This window comes from Ovis aries, chromosome 2 (genome assembly GCF_016772045.2).
Source record: "Ovis aries strain OAR_USU_Benz2616 breed Rambouillet chromosome 2, ARS-UI_Ramb_v3.0, whole genome shotgun sequence".
In the NCBI taxonomy this organism is placed as follows: Eukaryota; Metazoa; Chordata; class Mammalia; order Artiodactyla; family Bovidae; genus Ovis; species Ovis aries.
Window position 1 is genome coordinate 209,262,776 of NC_056055.1, and position 19,548 is coordinate 209,282,323.

A 19,548-nucleotide genomic window follows, 5' to 3' on the forward strand; every position below is an offset into this window, starting at 1 on the left:
TCTCAGTGGCAAAAGCTGATGGAAATATAGGTCTGACTCCAAGTTCACTCCAAAATCTATGTCCCCCGCATGTGTTGCCTTAGAAGACACTGATGATACTTGTTAAAATATCAGCCTTTGAAAATCATCATATAGGAAACACCTAAGATTAAATAATGTTTATTTTATTATGAGGATATTTATGACCAAAATAGTAAAAATTTTATATGTAAATAGAAACAGTCAAGACATCAGACTGTTACTACCAGAAAAGTTTTGTGCCATAAGTACAAGAAGTGCTTATTATCCTAGTGTGATTAGCACTGAGAAAGCTTCCTTAAAGTAAGTCTACTTGAAACAGGGACCAAATTTCAGAGCCATTAGTGAAAAAAGGTTTGCCAAGACTTTTTTTGAAAATAAAACTAAACGTTTTAAAAACACATTCTATCCTATATTGGACAAAATGTATAAGTACAACTATGTGCAAATTGTGGAATGAATAAATAGTACATCAAGACGATTATTGTTGGCTTAATTTTTCCTGGACAATATGAAGCACCTAACAACATGCTTTATTTCATGTTTGACTTTTAGAGAATAATCAAAAATAGGATCATCAAAAACATTTGTAAAAATGTGTGAGAGCTTCTTCAGTTTTCCCAAGGGTCTCAGTTAATCCTTTGATATTCAAACTATTCTCTTCTGACACACCCATGTAGTCATCCCAGTTGATTTTACCTTCATTTGTTTGTTTGACTCTGTAAATCCTCATCTGCCAGCTTTACCGATCTCACTTTTATTGATCTTATACCTTTTGCAAGATTTGCCCCTTCACTTTGTAATAGAATTGAGTGTATTTGCATTGTACTAGAAATGGCAACCCACTCCAGTATTCTTGCCTGGAGAATCCCACGGACAAAGGAGCCTGGTGGGCTACAGTCCATGGGGTCGCAAAGAGTCGGACACGACTGAGCAACTAACACACACACACACATAAATGTTTACCATCGTGGGGGGAGGGGCGAGGAGTGTGGTATTTAAAAGAGATGTTTGAAGGGGGCACTAATTTATAAGTGGCTATGTCATTAATAATACTTTCATATAGTATTGACTTTTGCTTCTCTTTACAGTCTTACTATAACAGAAGAAAATGTGAACTTAGGAAGGAGGCTTTAGTTGTATCAGAGAAAACAAGAGTGCCAAGGAGATGGAAATAGAGATGCCACAGAGACTCTGTGGGAGGCAGTTTGAATCTAAAAGAAAATGTATGTGGTCATACACACAGTGACATACATACATACAACCAGAGAGTTATTTCATGACTGAAAAAAGAAGTGGCAGCTTCATCAGGCCTCTCATGTTCCAGATAAAATATTCCTTGAGAATACACATCTCTTCTTGTTTTCATTCTTTGCTTACTCTCAGCTCATAATTTGGCTTCCTACTTGTTCTGCCTCCAGGGAAAGAATGTGCTGGTTACAACCACAGGAGTCTGGTGGTCATTGTGACAGTTCTGGTTGTTTTTGTCCACACACAGTCCTTTTAGTTGTACATGTGTTCCTTGTGAGTTTAGTTAGTATGGGTCTGATTCCCTGGGTGTGTCCAGTTTTGAGACTCTTAACATGTTGAGGTTTCTGGATATGATGAGTAAAAAAACAACAGAAACAAAAAAAATTCTTGGTGAATTAACATGTAGCCTCTTGCCATTGACTTTTCAGAATTCTGTGGGTATGTCATAGTTTGATAAAAATATTTCCTTTTTTTAATCAGATGTTAAAGTCAGCCCTGAATGTTGAGTCTGCACTGGAGTGGATTATACTAAAGGAATTAAAGGGGACACCTGAGGTACATCACCAGTGATGGGCATGTTGCTCTGATTGAAGTAGTCAATTTATTGCTTAATAAAAATTGACTTACCATAATGATGTCGGTAGGGAATTCAAGAATTCAGCAAGAAATCACTGTCAGGAATGTCCTGTCCAGACCTTAGACTGTTGGACATGTAATGCCATTATGACCTTTGGTACATAATGCCTGTGAAGATTAATGTCTACAGCCACTTTTCCATCCTGAGCTACCAGCATTTAGAACTGTCAATATTTTCTAATGAAAAGCAAAATCATCATCTAAATTCAATCAGTCATTCAACATATATTATGCAAAACATTCAGTCGTTCAGCATAACTTATGTAAAACATTTGGTCGTTTAACATTATACAAAGTGCATAGGTTGAAAGTAGAATGGTAAGCACATACACTTTACCAATGTCAGATAGTTGAACTGTATCTCAGACGTGAGAAAAAAGCATTTGAAGTCTCTAGTCCTACTTTCACAGAGCTACCACTTCCCTCAACAACATTCCTTCCAGGAGATGCTCCAATGATGGGTAAATCCCAGCAGGCACTGGAGTAAACTACTACGATCCAGCCTGGCTAATTTTCCCCATCTGAGAAGAGAGTCAAGCTATTCAGGGGTTTCTGGACAATGATTTTGGAAAAGAGGCCAATAGAAAATGAGAAAAGATTTTAAATAATGAAAAGAAGGATTTCTTTGGCTGTGTAATGATAGAAATGCCAAGGCAGTTGTGAAGCTAGTGAAAAATTAAGTTGCTCATGTTTTAGGGATTATTGCCCTTTGCAGTATGTGAGGCAATTTATAGGACTGTGTCACGTTTCATCCTGAACAATTTCTATTGTGACATGGTGAATACAGCCCAGCATTACTATTAATATATAAATATCACTGTCAATGTTTTTCAGGATATTATCATTTTTCTTTTAAACATGCCATTTCCAAAGGGTTTGGTATACACTTAATGGGATTTAACAGCAGAATGCATCTCAGATTTAGTAACGGGAATCAATGGGAGAATAAGATTGATTTGATACAAAGTCTGGACCACAAACTTTGCTGACAATGCCCATTCCTTTAAGTGAGGGATACCTATTCCACAAGTGCCCAATGATGAGTTTTTATGTGGATGATAGATCTGAATAGTTTGGAAGATTAATAATGTCAGCAGCAGTTTTTTGCTGACTGGTTGCTCATTTGAATTTCACTGAATTTTCTTTACCAGAAGGATGCTTATTTGAATGGTTAGGAGAACCAGCTGAGTCACAGTTTTTAATACTGGTTACTTCTTTTCTCAGGAGTAAGCAAGTCATGTCCACCAACTCAATGGACATGAGTTTGAGCAAACTCAAGGAGATAGTGATGGACAGAGAAGCCTGGCATGCTGCAGTTCATGGGGTTGCAAAGTCGGACCCAACTTAGCAACAACAACTGTTGTTGTTGACTGAACAACAACAACAACAAAGCAGATACCCTTACCTTCCATTTATGCAGCCCAGAAAGGGGGGAGGTATGTGTAGGAAACACCTCAGTGTCCATTTCAGAATGCTTCACAAACCCTCTCCCAGCTCTCATCATCTCCCCCTGCTGCTTTGCAATGCTCGAAGATTTTTCTAAGCAGTCATCAGGGTCACCACATTTTGGTTTCACTCAAGCTGGTCCCGTATATGACACGCTCTTCCTTTTTGCTGGGAAGCTAGGGAAATTCCATTGATGAAAACCAAAATTCAGTATAATTGAGAGAGACTCCCTCCCTCCACCTAATTTACCTAAAATGTGAGATTCAGCCTGGCTTCTTTGTGCCATATATTACTGTGTCCTTTGCTTTTCTGCAGCATCCATTCTTGATCTTTGATGGAGGTCCATGTAAAACCCCTCTCAAAGGTTATTGTCCTTTCCCCATGTTCATGGGCATCATTGCGCTTTTGAGATTATAAATTCCTAAGGAACATTTGTCTGATCTCCCTAAGGAGAATCTAGTATCTGTTAAACACAAGCTTTAAAAAAAAAAAAAAAAAAAGCTAACTTTTGAAAGATCATGCAAAATATTTTTAGTAAAATTTAAAAACAATATTACTCTTTCCCCAATATTGTTAGGGCATTGTATTGTTTGTGCTGGTTTCTGTTAGGTTGGCCTAAGCAGGAGAAAATGGCATTATCTCAAATGACGTCAAATGTGGTTGAAAGAGAAAGGAAGATCTCAAGGCTCCTGGCAAAATTCTCTGTAATTAAAATACCAAAATCTGCATAAAGTGTATGAGATATATTGTCAAAGAACCCACTTTACAGGGTGATTCAGAGATAATGTATTTTTTGAGGGGTATCTAGTTTCCTTTAACTTTTTTCTTTTTTAATTTTTACAGTTTGTGTTGGTTTCTACTGTACAACAACTCCGATCAGCTGTAATTATATATATATATATCCTCTCCCTCTTGAGCCTCCCTCCCTTCCGCCCCACCCCACCCTTCTTGGTCATCACAGAGCACTAGGCTGAGCTCCCTGTGTTATACAGTAACTTCCACAAGCTATCCACTTTGCACATGGTATTATATATATGTTGATGCTACATTCTCCATTTGTCCCACTCTCTCCCTCCTCAACTGTGTCCAGAAGTCCGTTCTCTACTTCTGCGTCTCCATTATTTCTCTGCAAATAGGTTCATCAATACCATTTTTCTAGATTCCATGTATACACGTTAATATACAGAGTGAAGTAACTCAGAAAGAAAAAAAAATATGGTATACAGAGATAAAGTATATTTTAAAACAAGGTTCTACCTGGTCTATCAGGAAACAGCCAGTTACATTTGTTGCATTTTAAGAGAGACTGTAATCTTGACTATTGTAACATTTCACAAAGTGGACTATGTCTGAAATAATAGACTTTTCTGGGAACTAGTAACAGCATTAGCAGAAAGAAAGCTGGAGAATAGGAATTTGTTAAATTTGAGTTTCTTGTATACTGACCTGGGGTAGAGGATGCCTTGATGCTAAATGACCTTTAAAGATCACTTAGAATAGAAAGAGATCTACTTTAGCAGCTTGAAAGTAAGTGATTTGTCAACCTTGAATTTCCCCTTTCTGACTTGTCTTTACCAAGGCAACCTTGTGATCTGTAATTTGGTCTTCTGAATGGACTAACTTATATAAGATTGCCCTTTGTAAACATATGGTATCAATGTTATTTATTTACCTACTTTTTATTATTTCTTCTACTTCCAGAGGGGAAGTATGAATAAAGATATTAAAACACAGGAAACATAATACAGAAAACTATTAGCATTAAAGAAAAGACAGAAGTTAAGTACCAAAGTATCAGGGAAGAAGGAGATAGCTCAGTTGGTAAAGAATCCACCTGCAATGTAGGAGACCCTGTTTCAATTCCTGGGTTGGGAAGATCCCCTGGAGAAGGGATAGGCTATCCACTCCAGTATTCTTGGGCTTCCCTCGTGGCTCAGCAGGTAAAGAATCTGCCCGCAATGTGGGAGACCTGGGTTCAGTCCCTGGGTTGGGAGGATCCCCTGGAGAAGGGAAAGGCTACCCACTCCAGTATTCTGGCCTGGATAATTCCATGGACTGTATAGTCCATGCAGTCGCAAAGAGTCAGAAACAACCGAGTGACTTTCACTTCACTTCACTTCATTATCAATCCAGCTATAGCTCCTATTAAGCGGTGATCAAGATTTATTTATAAACTAGTTCCTTGTAAATTTGCCTAGTCTGAACTAACACACAGAATCTTGTCTCTGTGAACATAGTCATTTGGTTTTTAAGCTGGCAAAACTGAACTTCATATGTTTCACTTCCGGTGGACCCACTAAGATGTGCCCAGAGGGTCTCATTTAAAGCTTCATCATTTCATTTACTCAACAATTATTGAGCACCTATTTTGTCAAGCACTGGCTGGGGAAAGGGACTAAGAGGTTAAGTGAAACACAATTCTTGTCCTTCTGGAACTAGGATGTTAAGTGAAAAGAGATTTAAATAAAAACTAGCATGAGTAATATGACAGGCTAGATTATTGGACCAGACTCTTTTTACGTAAAAACAACCAAAGTACTAGGATATAAGTCTTGATGAGCTGACAAGATAATAAGGGATTATTGAGCTAAACTCTAACCAAAAGTGGGATTCAACATCGCTGCTGGCAGTGAGCACTTCTAAACTCAATAGTCTCAGCACTGGCTGTATATTAGCAAGAGCTTAAAAATTGTCATGTGTGCTTCCAGCAAAGGTCAACTAGATGGTATTGGACAAACCCTGCCCTTCTCTATCCCGAGAACAACTAGAAAATCTAGACAAAAGATAAAAATTACATGATGAAGTAACAATGCCGCAATAACTCACTATGCCTAGATCCTGGAGAGAAAGGAAACAAAAAGCCATAGACCAAAAAATCAGCATGGTTTTATCCCAGTGGAAGTAATTACCAGAGAGAAAGCTGAGAGACTCTGAAGCTGAGCAGAAAACACAACTGAAAAGGAAAGTGAACAGAGGATCCAGTAAATTCAAAAGGCTGGAAGTATGAATATTACAGTTCAGAGTTGACTCAGAGGTTAAGGGAGGGCAGGTGTAGAGGGCAGAAAAAGACAATACTTTACCAGGGCTAAAGTCTGGCTTTGATATATCACAATACTTGATTGGAGTAAAGTAGTCTGCCACTAGTCAAGCTGTCTTCAGAAGAAAAGAGGAAATCATCTCTGCCAAAAAGATAATCCAAAACTTTGAACTAGTCTACATTAAAAAAAAATTTAATATCCAGCTTCCCAGGTGGTTCAGTGGTAAAGAATCTACCTGCCAATGTAGGAGATAAAGGACATCCAGTTTCGATCCCTGGGTTGGGAAGATCCCCTGAAGGAGGAATGGCAATCCACTCTAGTATTCTTGCTTGGAGAATCCCAGACAGAGGAGCCTGGCAGGCCATAGTACACGGGATCACAAAAGAGTTGAACATGACTTAGCCACTGAGAATGCACGCATGCAGTCGTTTAAAAACAAAGAGTTATAAAAAGGCAAAATTTCCCTGAAGCCAGGATTTTGAAAATTGGATAGTAGAAAGAGACCCATAAGAGATCCAGACATTGTCGTTTTGAGACATACACTTTATTTTTTTAAATTTTATTGGAGTATAGTTGAGCTACAATATTGTGTTAGGGGTATAGTAAAGTGATTCAGCTATACACATATACATATCTACATTCTTTTTCAGATTCTTTACCCATATAGATTATTGCAGAATATTGAGCAGCATTCCCTGTGCTATACAGTAGGTCCTAGTTGATTATCTGTTTTATATATAGTAGCATGTGTATGTTAATTCAAAGCTCCTAATTTATCCCTTTCACCCCATACTTCCCCTTAGGCTTATTTTCAAAACCCATGAGTTTGCTTCTATTTTGTAAATAACTTCATTTGTCTCATTTTAAACATTAGACCCCACGTATGAGTAATAGCATATATTTGTCTTTCTCTGTCTGACTTGTTTCATTAATATGGTCATCTCCAAGTCCATCCATATTGCTGCAGATGGCATTATTCCTTTCTTTTTATGGCTGAGTAATATCCCATTGTATACATGTGCCACATCATCTTTATCTGTTCCTCTCTCAATGGACATCTAAGTTTCTTCCATGTCTTGGCTATTGTAAATAGGGCTGCAATGAACACTGGGATGCATGTATCTTTTTTGATTATATTTTTGTCCAGATACATGCCCAGGAGTGGGATTGCTGGATCATATGGTAGTTCTATTTGAAGTTTTTTAAGGAAACTCCACACTGTTCTCCATAGTGGTTGACCGATTTACATTCTCACAAACAGTGTAAAAGAGTTCCCTTTTCTCCACACCCTCTCCAGCATTTATTATTTGTAGACTTTTTGATGATGGGCATTGTGAGTGATATGAGGTGATGCCTCACTGTAGTTTTGATTTGCATTTCTTTGATAATTAGTGATACTGAGGATCTTTTCATGTGCCTCTTGGCCATCTGTCTGTCTTCTTTGGGAAAATATCTATTTGGATCCTCTGCTCATTTTTTATTTAATTTTACTTTTTCAATTTATTTATTTTACTTTACAATAGTGTATTGGTTTTGCCATACATTGACTTGAATCTGCCATGGGTGTACATGTGTTCCCTATCCTGAACCCCCATCCCAACTCCCTCCCCATCCCATCCCTCTGGGTCATCCTAGTGCACCAGCCCCAAGCACCCTGTATCATGCATTGAACCTGGACTGGTGATTCATTTCACATATGATAATATACATGTTTCAATGCCATTCTCCCATATCTTCCCACCCTCACCCTCTCCCACAGAGTCCAAAAGACTGTTCAATACATCTGTGTCTCTTTTGCTGTCTCGCATACAGGGTTATCATTACCATCTTTCTAAATTCCATATATATGCATTAGTATACTGTATTGGTGGCTTACTTCACTCTAATAGGCTCCAGTATCATCTACCTCATTAGAACTGATTCAAATTTCTTTAATGGCTGAGTAATTGTGTATATGTACCACAGCTTTGTTTTCTATTCATCTGCTGATGGACATCTAGGTTGCTTCCATATCCTGGCTTCATTTTTTATTTTTATTTTTTGACAAAGAGCGGCATGAGTTGTTCGTAGATTTTGGAGATTAATCCCTTTTGGTCACTTTGTTGCAAGTATTTTCTCCCATTCTGTGGGTTGTCTTTTCATATTGTTCATAGTTCCCTTGACACTTTAAAATAACTATCATTAATATAATCAAGAAACTAAATGACAAGATATATACACACACACATATATTGTTGTTGTTGTTCAGTTGCTCAGTTGTGTCTGACTCTTTGCAATAAACTGCAGCATGCCAAGCTTTCCTGTCCTTAACCATCTTGTGGAGCTTTCTCAAACTCATGTCCAGCAATACCATCCATCCATCTCATCCTCTGCCGTGCCCTTCTCCTCTGGCCCTCGATATTTCCCCAGCATCAGGGTCTTTTCCAGTGAGTCAGCTCTTCACATCTGGTGGCCAAAGTATTGGCACTTTAGCTTCACCATCAGTCTTTCCAACGAATATTAGTCAATCCTTTGCAATTGACTGGTTTTATATCCTTGCTGTCCAAGGGACTCACAAGCCTTCTCCAACACCACAGGTTGAAAGCATCAATTCTTCAGCCAGTCAGCCTTCTTTATGTTCCAGCTCTCACATCCATATGTGACTATTGGAAAAACCGTAGCTTTGACTATATGGACCTTTGTCGGCAAAGTGATGTCTCCGCTTTTGAATATGCTGTCTAGGTTTGTCATAGCTTTTCTTCCAAGGAGCAAGCGTTTTTTAATTTCATGGCTGCAGTCACTGTCCACAGTGATTTTGGAGCCCAAGAAAATAAAATCTGTCACTGTTTCCACTTTTTCCCCACCTATTTGCCAGGAAGTAATGGGACCAGATGCCATGATCTTTGTTTTTTGAATGTTGAGTTTAAGTCAGCTTTTTCACTCTCCTCTTTCACCTTCTTGAAGAGACTCTTTAGTTCCTCTTCACTTTCTGCCATTAAAGTGATACCATCTGCATATCTGAGGTGGTTATTATTTCTCCCAGAAATCTTGATTCCAGCTTGTGATTCGTCAATCCTGGCATTTCACATGACGTACTCTGCATATAAGTTAAACAAGCAGGGTGACAATATATAGCCTTGGCATACTCCTTTCCCAATTTGGAACCAGTCCATTGTTCCATGTCTGGTTCTAACTGTTACTTCTTGCCCTGCATACAGGTTTCTCAGGAGGTAAATAAGGTGGTCTGGTATTCCCATCTCTTTCAGAATTTTCCACAGTTTGTTGTGATCCACACAGTCAAAGGCTTTGGCCTAGTCAATGAAGCAGAAGTAGATGTTTTTCTGGAATTTCCTTGCTTTTGCTATGATCCAGTACATGTTGGAAATGTGATCTCTGGTTCCTCTGCCTTTTCTAAATCCAGCTTGAACATCTGGAAGTTCTCGGTTCACATACTGCTGAAGCTTAGCTTGAAGGATTTTGAGTATAATCTTGCTAACATGTGAAATGAGTGCAATTGTATGGTAATTTGACTATTCTTTGGCATTGCCTTTCTTTGGGATTGGAATGAAAACTGACCTTTTCCAATCTTGTGGCCACTGCTGAGTTTTCCAAATTTGCTGGCATATGAGTGCACAACTTTAACAGCGTCATCTTTTAGGATTGGAAATAGCTCAGCTGGAATTGCATCACCTCCACTAGTTTTGTTCATAGTAATGCTTCCTAAGGCTCACTTAACTTCACATTCCAGGATGTCTGGCTGTAGGCAAGTGACCCTATAAAACAATAATAATAAGGTCTATGAGATTTTAAATTATGTGGAATTAAAATAGCACAAAAGTAGGGAAGTAAGTAAGGTTAAAATATTCTCATACCTTTGCATGGCCCCAGGACATGTAAAAAGTTCAAATGTATATCAGACTTTAACAAATCAAAGAGAAATGTTGTGATTTCTAAGGTAACCACCAAAAGAGTAATTTAAGGATATCAGATAACAAGCTAACAAAGGAGGAGGAGTAAAATTATTAATCTAGGAAAGGAGAGAAAAAAAATAGAATAGTTGGTACAAATAGAAAGCAAATAGTAAGATGGTAGCTTTAGACCCAAGTATATCAGTTTATTTCAGTAACTGAAAACAGCTAAACTGCCCAATTAAAAGGCAGTGTCAAACAAAATAAAAAGCAAAACTCAAGAACAATGAAATTTCTATTTTTGCAGATCAGAAGTGGTATAATATTGACCATTTGAAATTTTTCAACCAGAAATATATGCTGCTTAAAGAGATACTTAAAGGAATAAAAAAGGTTGAGCGTGAAAGAAAGAAAAATGATAAATCTCACATATGTAACCAAAACAAATCAGATCTAAGATTATTAGACAAATTAGACCCTATGTTAATAAATTAGGCATAAAAAGGGTAGCTTATGAGTCCACCAAAAAGAAGACTTCTAAAACTATTAATTTAGCCTCAAAATGATAAAATAGAAGGCTAAAAGTAGAAAAATTTGTAATCATACTGAGTTTAACTTTTTAATTTTTTTTTTAATTTTTGAGTTTAATTTTGTTTGGTAACTGATAGAACAAGCAAACAAAAAAAAGTAAAGAGAGAAAGAATTTTATCAACAAAATGTCTACCTAGTTGTCAAATGTAGAGTATGGCCCTTAATGCCTATAGAAAACATAAATATGTGGGACATTTACCAAAATAGGCCATATGTTGTGCCATACACAAATCTCAGCAAACTCCAAGAATGAAATTATGCAGAATAGATTATTTTACCATATTTTACCATTATTTTACCATATTTTACCATATCTTTTACCAAAGATAACTGTAAAGACCCCATGTGTTTGGAAATTAAGAAATAAACTAGTAAACATCCTATAGGTTAAAGACAATATCATAATACATTTTCAATGTACCTTGAGCTACTTAAAGACGATATTTAGATAGATGTGTAACAAAACAAGTGTAGCAAAATGGTATTGATGAAATACTCACTGGAAAATTTTGTTGTATTCAGCTCAAGTTTCCTTTCTGTCCAAAAATCTAAATCTAAAATGTTCTTGATTTCATAATCTAACACATTTGCTGTCCCTCTCAATTCCATGTCACCTAAAAATTGGTTAGGCCTAGTAATAACATATATGTAGCTTCCCTTATGCTCAGCACTGTTCTGGGTGCTTTACTTGTATTATTTCATGCTCATAATAATACCCTGAATTAGGTACTAATTGTATACCCATTACACAAAACAAAACAACAACAACAACAACAAAAAACTGAGGCTTGGAGAGATTAAAGTAGCCAACCCTGGGCCACACAGCTCCTAATTGATAGGCCAAATCTGAACCCAAATTCTGCATGCTTAGTCATTACCCTATGGTTTGCCCCTTTAAATCTCAGGGCAAATTAAGACAAATTTTAGAATGCTGAACAATGTGAAGACTGCCCTCTAAGTTAAGCCCAGTTCAGTTCAATTCAGTCGCTCAGTTGTGTCTGACTCTTTACAAGCCCATGAAACACAGCATGCCAGGCCTCTCTGTCTATCACCAACTCCCTGAGTCCACCCAAACCCATGTCCATTGAGTTGGTGATACCTTCCAACCATCTCATCCTCTGTTGTCCCCTTCTCCTCCTACCCTCAATCTTCCCCAGCATCAGGGTCTTTTCAATTGAGTCAGCTCTTCACATCAGGTGGCCAAAATATTGGACTTTCAGCTTCAACATCAGCCCTTCCAATGAATACCCAGGGCTGATCTCCTTTAGGATAGACTGGTTGGATCTCCTTGCAGTCCAAGGGACTCTCAAGAACCTTCTCCAACACCACACTTCAAAAGCATCAATTCTTCTGCACTCAGCTTTCTTCACAGTCCAACTCTCACATCCATACATGAACACTGCAAAAATCATAACCTTGACTAGACGGACCTTTGTTGACAAAGTAATGTCTCTGGTTTTTAATGTGCTATCTAGGTTGGTCATAACTTTCCTTCCAAGGAGTAAGCGTCTTTTAATTTCATGGCTGCAGTCACCATCTCCAGTGATTTTGGAGCCCCCCAAAATAAAGTCTGACACTGTTTCCACTATTTCCCCATCTATTTGCCATGAAGTGATGGGACCGGATGCCATGATCTTCGTTTTCTGAATGTTGAGCTTTAAGCCAGCTTTTTCACTCTCCTCTTTTACTTTCATCAGGAGGCTCTTTAGTTCTTCTTCACTTTCTGCCCTAAGGGTGGTGTCATCTGCATATCTGAGGTTATTGATATTTCTCCCGGCGATCTTGATTTCAGCTTGTGCTTCCTCCAGCCCAGCATTTCTCATATGTACTCTGCATATAAGTTAAATAAGTATATACAGCCTTGACGTACTCCTTTTCCTATTTGGAACCAGCCTGTTGTTCCATGTCCAGTTCTAACTGTTGCTTCCTGACCTGCATACATGTTTCTCAAGGGGAAAGTCAGGTGATCTGGTATTTCCATCTCTTCAGAATTTTCCACAGTTTATTGTGATCCACACAGTCAAAGGCTTTGGCATAGTCAATAAAGCAGAAGTAGATGTTTTTCTGGAATTCTCTTGCTTTTTCCATGATCCAGCGGATGTTGGCAGTTTGATCTCTGGTTCCTCTGCCTTTTCTAAAATCAGCTTGAACATCTGGAAGTTCACTTAGGGGACCTATAATGTCAGTAGACCGGTTATCACACACATCTTTCATCTTGTCCATGAGGATACCATGAACGATTTCATTGGCTGCTTTGCATAGATGTCTGCAGTCCCTCTGCCTCTGGCTAGCTCATCACTTAAATGAGGACATTGGACTGTTTGGCCTGACTCCATCTTGGGGCATAGATGTTGGATTCTGGGCATTGTGCCTTTTCTTTTTGGGTCCACACACAAATTTTTGGTTTAATGATTCTAGAATTTTGCTTAGAAACAGTGTCAAGATTTAAAATACAGTCTGATCCAGGAGGGGAGTTGGTAAACCCCCAAATACATTGTTATCAGGACACACATGGTATTAAGGGAAACAGGAATCTTGGCTACGGGTCTACCTCCTGGGTACACTAGCATTGCTTTGCAAAATTTAACTAATTTTAAAATAACTTTTAAATAATAGTTCACTTTGTCCTAATGCCATCTAGACAAGTCTATACCATTTGCTTATAATTGTCCTTGATTATACATTTCTCCTTCTAACTTTTACACATTATTTTAGAAGCTGAACTTATTGAAGCTACCCTAGGACAGTCCAAGCAATATCTTTAGATGCCTTACAATTTTTTCCTTGGTGGAGTCATGCGACCCCATGGACTGTGGCATGCCAGGCTCCTCTGTCCATGCAATTTTTCTAGGCAGGAATAATGGAGTGGGTTGCCATTTCCTGCTTGAAGGGATCTTCCCGACCCAGGGATTGAACCCACATCCCTTGAGTCTCCTGCACTGGCAATCGGATTCTTACCAACTGGGAACCTGATGCCACCTGGGAAGCCCATTCATCAATATGTTGTCAGAATTTGGATTCTGAAAAATTCTTTTCCCTTTTGGGTTCAGCCTTCCTTTCAGTGATGTAGATACTGCTATTCAAAGTGTGATCCTTGGACCAGCAGCACTGACAACACCTGAGACTTGCAGAATGGCAACCCGCACCCTGGACCTACTAAACTTGCAATCTGGTTTTTAACCAAATCCCCGGATGACTTGTATGCATGTAAAGTCTGAGAAGCACCGTTATACATCGACTCATGACTTCTCTTTTTCTGCACTTGTTAAAAATGGCTGCCTGAATCCTACAGCTAGCTCTATCTGGCTGTACCCACCTGCCTGACTTCTATTTACCCTGAGATAATGGGGTTATTTCCTGGGGTGTCACTTCATCAGATGGTGCCTTCTTTTTGGTAAGAATTAGATTTAGAGAAACTGCCATTCCCCTTTCACTTCCTCTAACTTCTAAGAGAAGTCTGTTTTTGTTCCAACTTTCCTTTATTTCCAAGACACAGAAGCTGAAATATCTCCTCCTTAATTACCCTTTTATATTGAACAAACAATTTACAATGTACTATATGTTAATTCAAAGGCACTTTCATATCAGCTATTTTATTTGGACCTCACAACTGTTCTATGATGTAGCTAGCGTTAAAATGCTCAGAGCATAAATTACTATTCCCATTTGTCAGATAAAAAAGCTGAAGCTTAGATGCTAAAGCAACTTGTGTGAAACCATACAGTAAGTAGTGGCAACTTCACTGCTAGTATGCGGACCCCTTCTATTCTTGCCACTACTTGTATTCACTCAAATCTCTGAGCTGTGTCAGAGGGATAACTCCCCACCTCAGCATCACCTACCAAGAGAACACTCCCCTATGAAAAGTGCTCTGGCTTATCTACCCAATGCTCAACTTCCTTTTAAAATTTGCCCCCAGAATCCTAATGCTACGGATGGATTGTGTTCAGCTGTATACATACTTGCTCGGCCTCCCTTTAAGTTAGGGGTGGCCAGGGACACACTTCTGGCCAAGAAGATGTAAACAGAGGTCATGAGGCATGGATTAGTGTGCTGGGGCTGCCATAACAAAGCACTACCAACTAGGTGCTGAAACAGCACAAGTGTATTATCTCACTGCTTTGGAGGCTTTAAGTCTGAACTGAAGGTGTTGGCAAGGTTAGCGCCTCCCACGGGCTATGAGGGAAGGATCTGTTCCAGGTTTCCCTCCTCAGTTTGGAGTTGGCTGCCTTCCCATTCCCATGGTGTTCTCCTTGTATGTACATCTTGGTATCCCAATGTGGTCTTTTCATAAAGACATCAGTCACATTGGGTTAGGGCCCACCCTAATGACCCCATTTTAATTTTATTACCTCTGTAAAGACCCTCTCCAACTCAGGTCACATTCTGAGATATTTAGGAAACATTCTGGGGTGTTAGTTAAGACCCTGATTCTGGGAAAGACTGAAGGCAAAAGGAGAAGATGGTGGCAGAGGATGAGATGTTTAGATAGCATTGCTGAATCAATGGACATGAATTTGAGCAAAGTCCAGAAGATAGTGGAAGACAGAGAAACCTGGCGTGATGCAGTCCATGGGGTTGCAAAGAGTCAGATATGACTTAGTGACTGAGCAACAACAACTCCAACGTACCGTTTTTAGGGGTGTGCAGTTCAACCCTAACGTGGGAGTCCATGGGCTTCTGGGGAGACTTTGCTTTCCTCATAAAACAGAACAGCCACAGTGTGCCATCTTTCTGCCTTGTATACAGTCTCAGTATCTGGAGCTGCCCAGTCTTATTGGGATAAATAGGGGAAAACCAGGAGAACTAAGGAGTTGAACCAACGTTAGGAACTTCCTGACTCTTCATCTTTTAACATGAGACAAGTTAACCCCTATGCTAAAAGTCCTTGTAGCAGGTTTTCTGTTATTTATAGCCAAACACATCCTAATATATCACATTCTCAGAGTTAGCTTTACATGATTTTATCAAATAATACCAATTAATCCAGAGTAAAAGTGCTAGTTATTATCAAGCTATGTGTACAAATGATTTAGATTGAAAATGAGATGGACCGAATTGAATAATGAAAGTACTGTACCTCTGCAGACATTCTAGAAAACAATGTCTAAGAAAAATATGTATGTTGGAGGCTGTCTACCAACTGCCAGCCAACCCACTTTTGTTGCTAGTTCTTGAAGGTGACTGGGTCTTCCAGCCCTCAGTGGTGTTCTTGACAAGCCAATAAAAAAGATCCTGCTTCCTGCTGCTACTGCTGCTGCTGCTAAGTCGCTTCAGTCGTGTCTGACTCTGTGCGACCCCAGAGACCACAGCCCACCAGGCTCCCCCATCCCTGGGATTCTCCAGACAAGAACACTGGAGTGGGTTGCCATTTCCTTCTCCAATGCGTGAAAATGAAAAGTTAAAGTGAAGTCGCTCAGTCGTGTCTGACTCTTAGCGACCCCATGGACTGCAGCCTGCTTGCTATTCTTGCGTTTATACTAAGGCTGCAGTGTGAGAAAACGAGGTCATGACTTGTAACCCTCAACAGTGGAAGTTTCAGCAAGTCCCTCCTTGTACTTCTTTGATGACTGGACATGAGATCACCTCTGCAGTTAAAATTTAGAGTCTTAAATGCACCTCTGTCCCCTTTCACAGGCGGGCATCCTGTAATGATCTCTTTTGGAATTCTTGGGAAAGTTAAAGAAGTCTGATAGCAGTGCCTGTCATATTTCCAGCTACTCCTAAGTGTAAAAGAAAACACTGGGGAGAGAGCAAGGTTCAGTTATCGGCAGGAAGGATGTCTCTGAAGGGGAACAGGCGCTAGACTGAGGCAGGAGGGGAACCTTGAAAGAAAAATTTAAGGAGGCGCTCATGCGCCGCACAGGGCAGCATAGGGCCAGCCCCTCTTAATGTTTGCCCTGGGTGTTTCTCCTGCTTTACCCTCTTCCCAGCCCTGCCTATCAGTAAGAATGATCTCTCACGGACACTGTTATCCCCTTGAATTCATTTCAGGTGCTATACATCTGCTTTCTGCTTCTAGCCCGTATGTTTTCATTAATTTCAGTTGACTAGTTATACTTTTCAACATAATCCTGATAAGGACACAATCACAGAAAAAGGTATTTTCTTTCTACCCAAGCATTTAATTTTTTACAGTGATAACTCCAAATAAGTGAGTACCTATGTGACCAAACTGTATAGGTGTTTTACATATATTGTATATAACAGCCACTGAGAGTTTCTGCAGTCTAGGCATCCACATCCCACTTGGTAGATGAGTCTGTGCTTAGCATGTGTGCTTAGCCATTCAGTCGTGTCTGACTCTATGCAATCCCACGGACTGTAGCCCGCCAGGCTCTCTCTGTCCATGGGATTTCCCAGGCAAGAATCCTGGAGTGGGTTGCCATTTCCTCCTCCAGGGGATCTTCCCGATCCAGGGATCGAACCCTCATCTCCCTTCTCCTGCAGTGGCAGGCAGATTCTTTACAGCTGAGCCACCTAGAAAGCCCACAGATGAGTCCCAGAGAGAATAAATGACCGGCCTTCACAGCCCCACAGAAGACGGGGCCACTCCGACACAGCACAATGTGGCGCTCACTTCCTACACTCTCGTCAGGCCTCGAAATCCCTGCTTTCTAAGCTTTTCTTGCTTTAATTCCCATAATCACCACAAATTCTACCTCTTTGTCTCCTGATCAGTTTTTCTTTCTTGACTAAAAGATTTTACTATTGCTTTGCTTTTGTGGTTTCTTGTTTTCCAGCTTTAAAAAAATTTTTCATTGAGTTTCAGAGTAGATCAGTATGTCAAGTTTTCTCAAAACATTCTTTAAGCCTTTTTTTTTTTTTACTTAAATGTCTAGAGGGCAGAGCTAAATGGGGCCACTAGGTAAGAAAGCAGGACGGCTCCACACACATAGAGGGGATGAGGAAGGAGAAATGGAAAGGCAAAATCTTATTAGGCTTTGTAGGTCAGGGAAATCCTTTCTAGGCTGGATTTTTAAACCTTCTGAATTTTAATTGGAAGCATTTCTCCAGGGTATTTACTTTAACATGACTGTGCACTCTCAAAAAAAAATTCCCTATCCATATTAGAAAAATATTACAAATCCCAGGAAGACAAGGTTGCATTAGAAGGAACAACTTGATGATATGCCCTTTCTGCTTCAGACGTAACCATGAAATTTCTGGTAACTACAAAAGTTGCCAAACTTCTATTGAGCATGTTTGCTGAGAAAAACCCAATGCTCACGGGTGTGATGCATGACTATCTGGTCCCACCTAGGAATCACCAACAAGTCTTAAAAGAAGTGAGCAGTACTCTTTTTGAGAGATTTATGTTCATCCTCACCAGAAAATACTCCCAAACTAGACAGTAAAAGATTAGTTTGAACATATCTTTATTAACCTGGGGCTATTGTTAGAAAGGTATAAAAATTAATGAAAAAAACTTGAAATCACCCCAATTTCCAGCTTTGACTTGAATACAATATATTGCTTATTCTCTTTTAAAGAAAATAAAGAATCCACCTGCAATGTGGGAGACCTGGGTTTGATCCCTAGGTTGGGAAGATCCCTTAGAGAAGGGAATGTCTACCCACTCCAGTATTCTAGCCTGGAATGGGGTCCCAAAAGTTGGACACGACTGAGGGAATTTCACTTTCACTTAAAAAAAAACAAAAACCTTTTTATACTATGTTGAAGTATAGTTGGTTAGGTCTTCCCTGCTGGCTCAGCAGTAAAGTATTTGCCTTCCAGTTCAGGAGACCCAGGTTCCATCCGTGGGTCAGGAAGACCCCCTGGAGTAGGGAATGGCAACCCACTCAAGTATGCTTGCCTGGGAAATCCCATGGACAGAGGAGCCTGGTGGACTATGGTCCATGAGGTCATAAAGAGCTGGGTACTATTTAGCGACTAAATAACAACGACAACAAATAGTTGGTTAAGAAGGTTGTGATAGTTTTAGGTGTATAGCAAAGTGATTCAGTTATACATATACATGTATCCTTTTTCAGATTCTTTGTACAGTTTTACACACACACACACAAAGGCACATTCCAAAAGACAGAAATTTTCAATTGTTTCCTTACAACAAATGCAAAATCAAGTGACAGCTAAGTTACTGCTCATCTATTTTTAATTAGTGTGTATGTACATTTTTACCCAAACTGGAAATTATTCTCTTCATCTGGCCTATAGGCATATTACTACCACTGTGATTATTGGTAATAAGGCAGATTATAATAGTACATTTGTTTAAACAGTACTTTTTGCCTTTCTGTCTGGCTTAACATATTTTTATAGTATTGTCTTTTCATTATTATCTCCCTGTAAAGGAGGTGACATCATTTCTGATTCATAGGTGTAAAAGTCAGGTACTGAGAATCTAGGTAATGAAATGTGAGGTCAAACTGTCGTGAAAAGTTGGTCCTTCAATACACTTCCTATATTCAAATTAATCAGCTCTTTTTAAAGACAGAAAATGGAGTAGAGTAATGTGTAAGGAAGAATTTTCCATTGAAAGAGTGCTTCAGCCTTAGAACACATTCTCAAGTTGGGGATCTTCCTTTCCAAATTCCTTTAAACATAGCACAGAAGACGGGATTTTGGATGGTTCCGAAGCTGACCCACCTGAGCCAGGGCATTTCCTGGACAACCTTGAAAGGACTCTGAGTAAGAATTCTTGTGATGCTATGACTAAG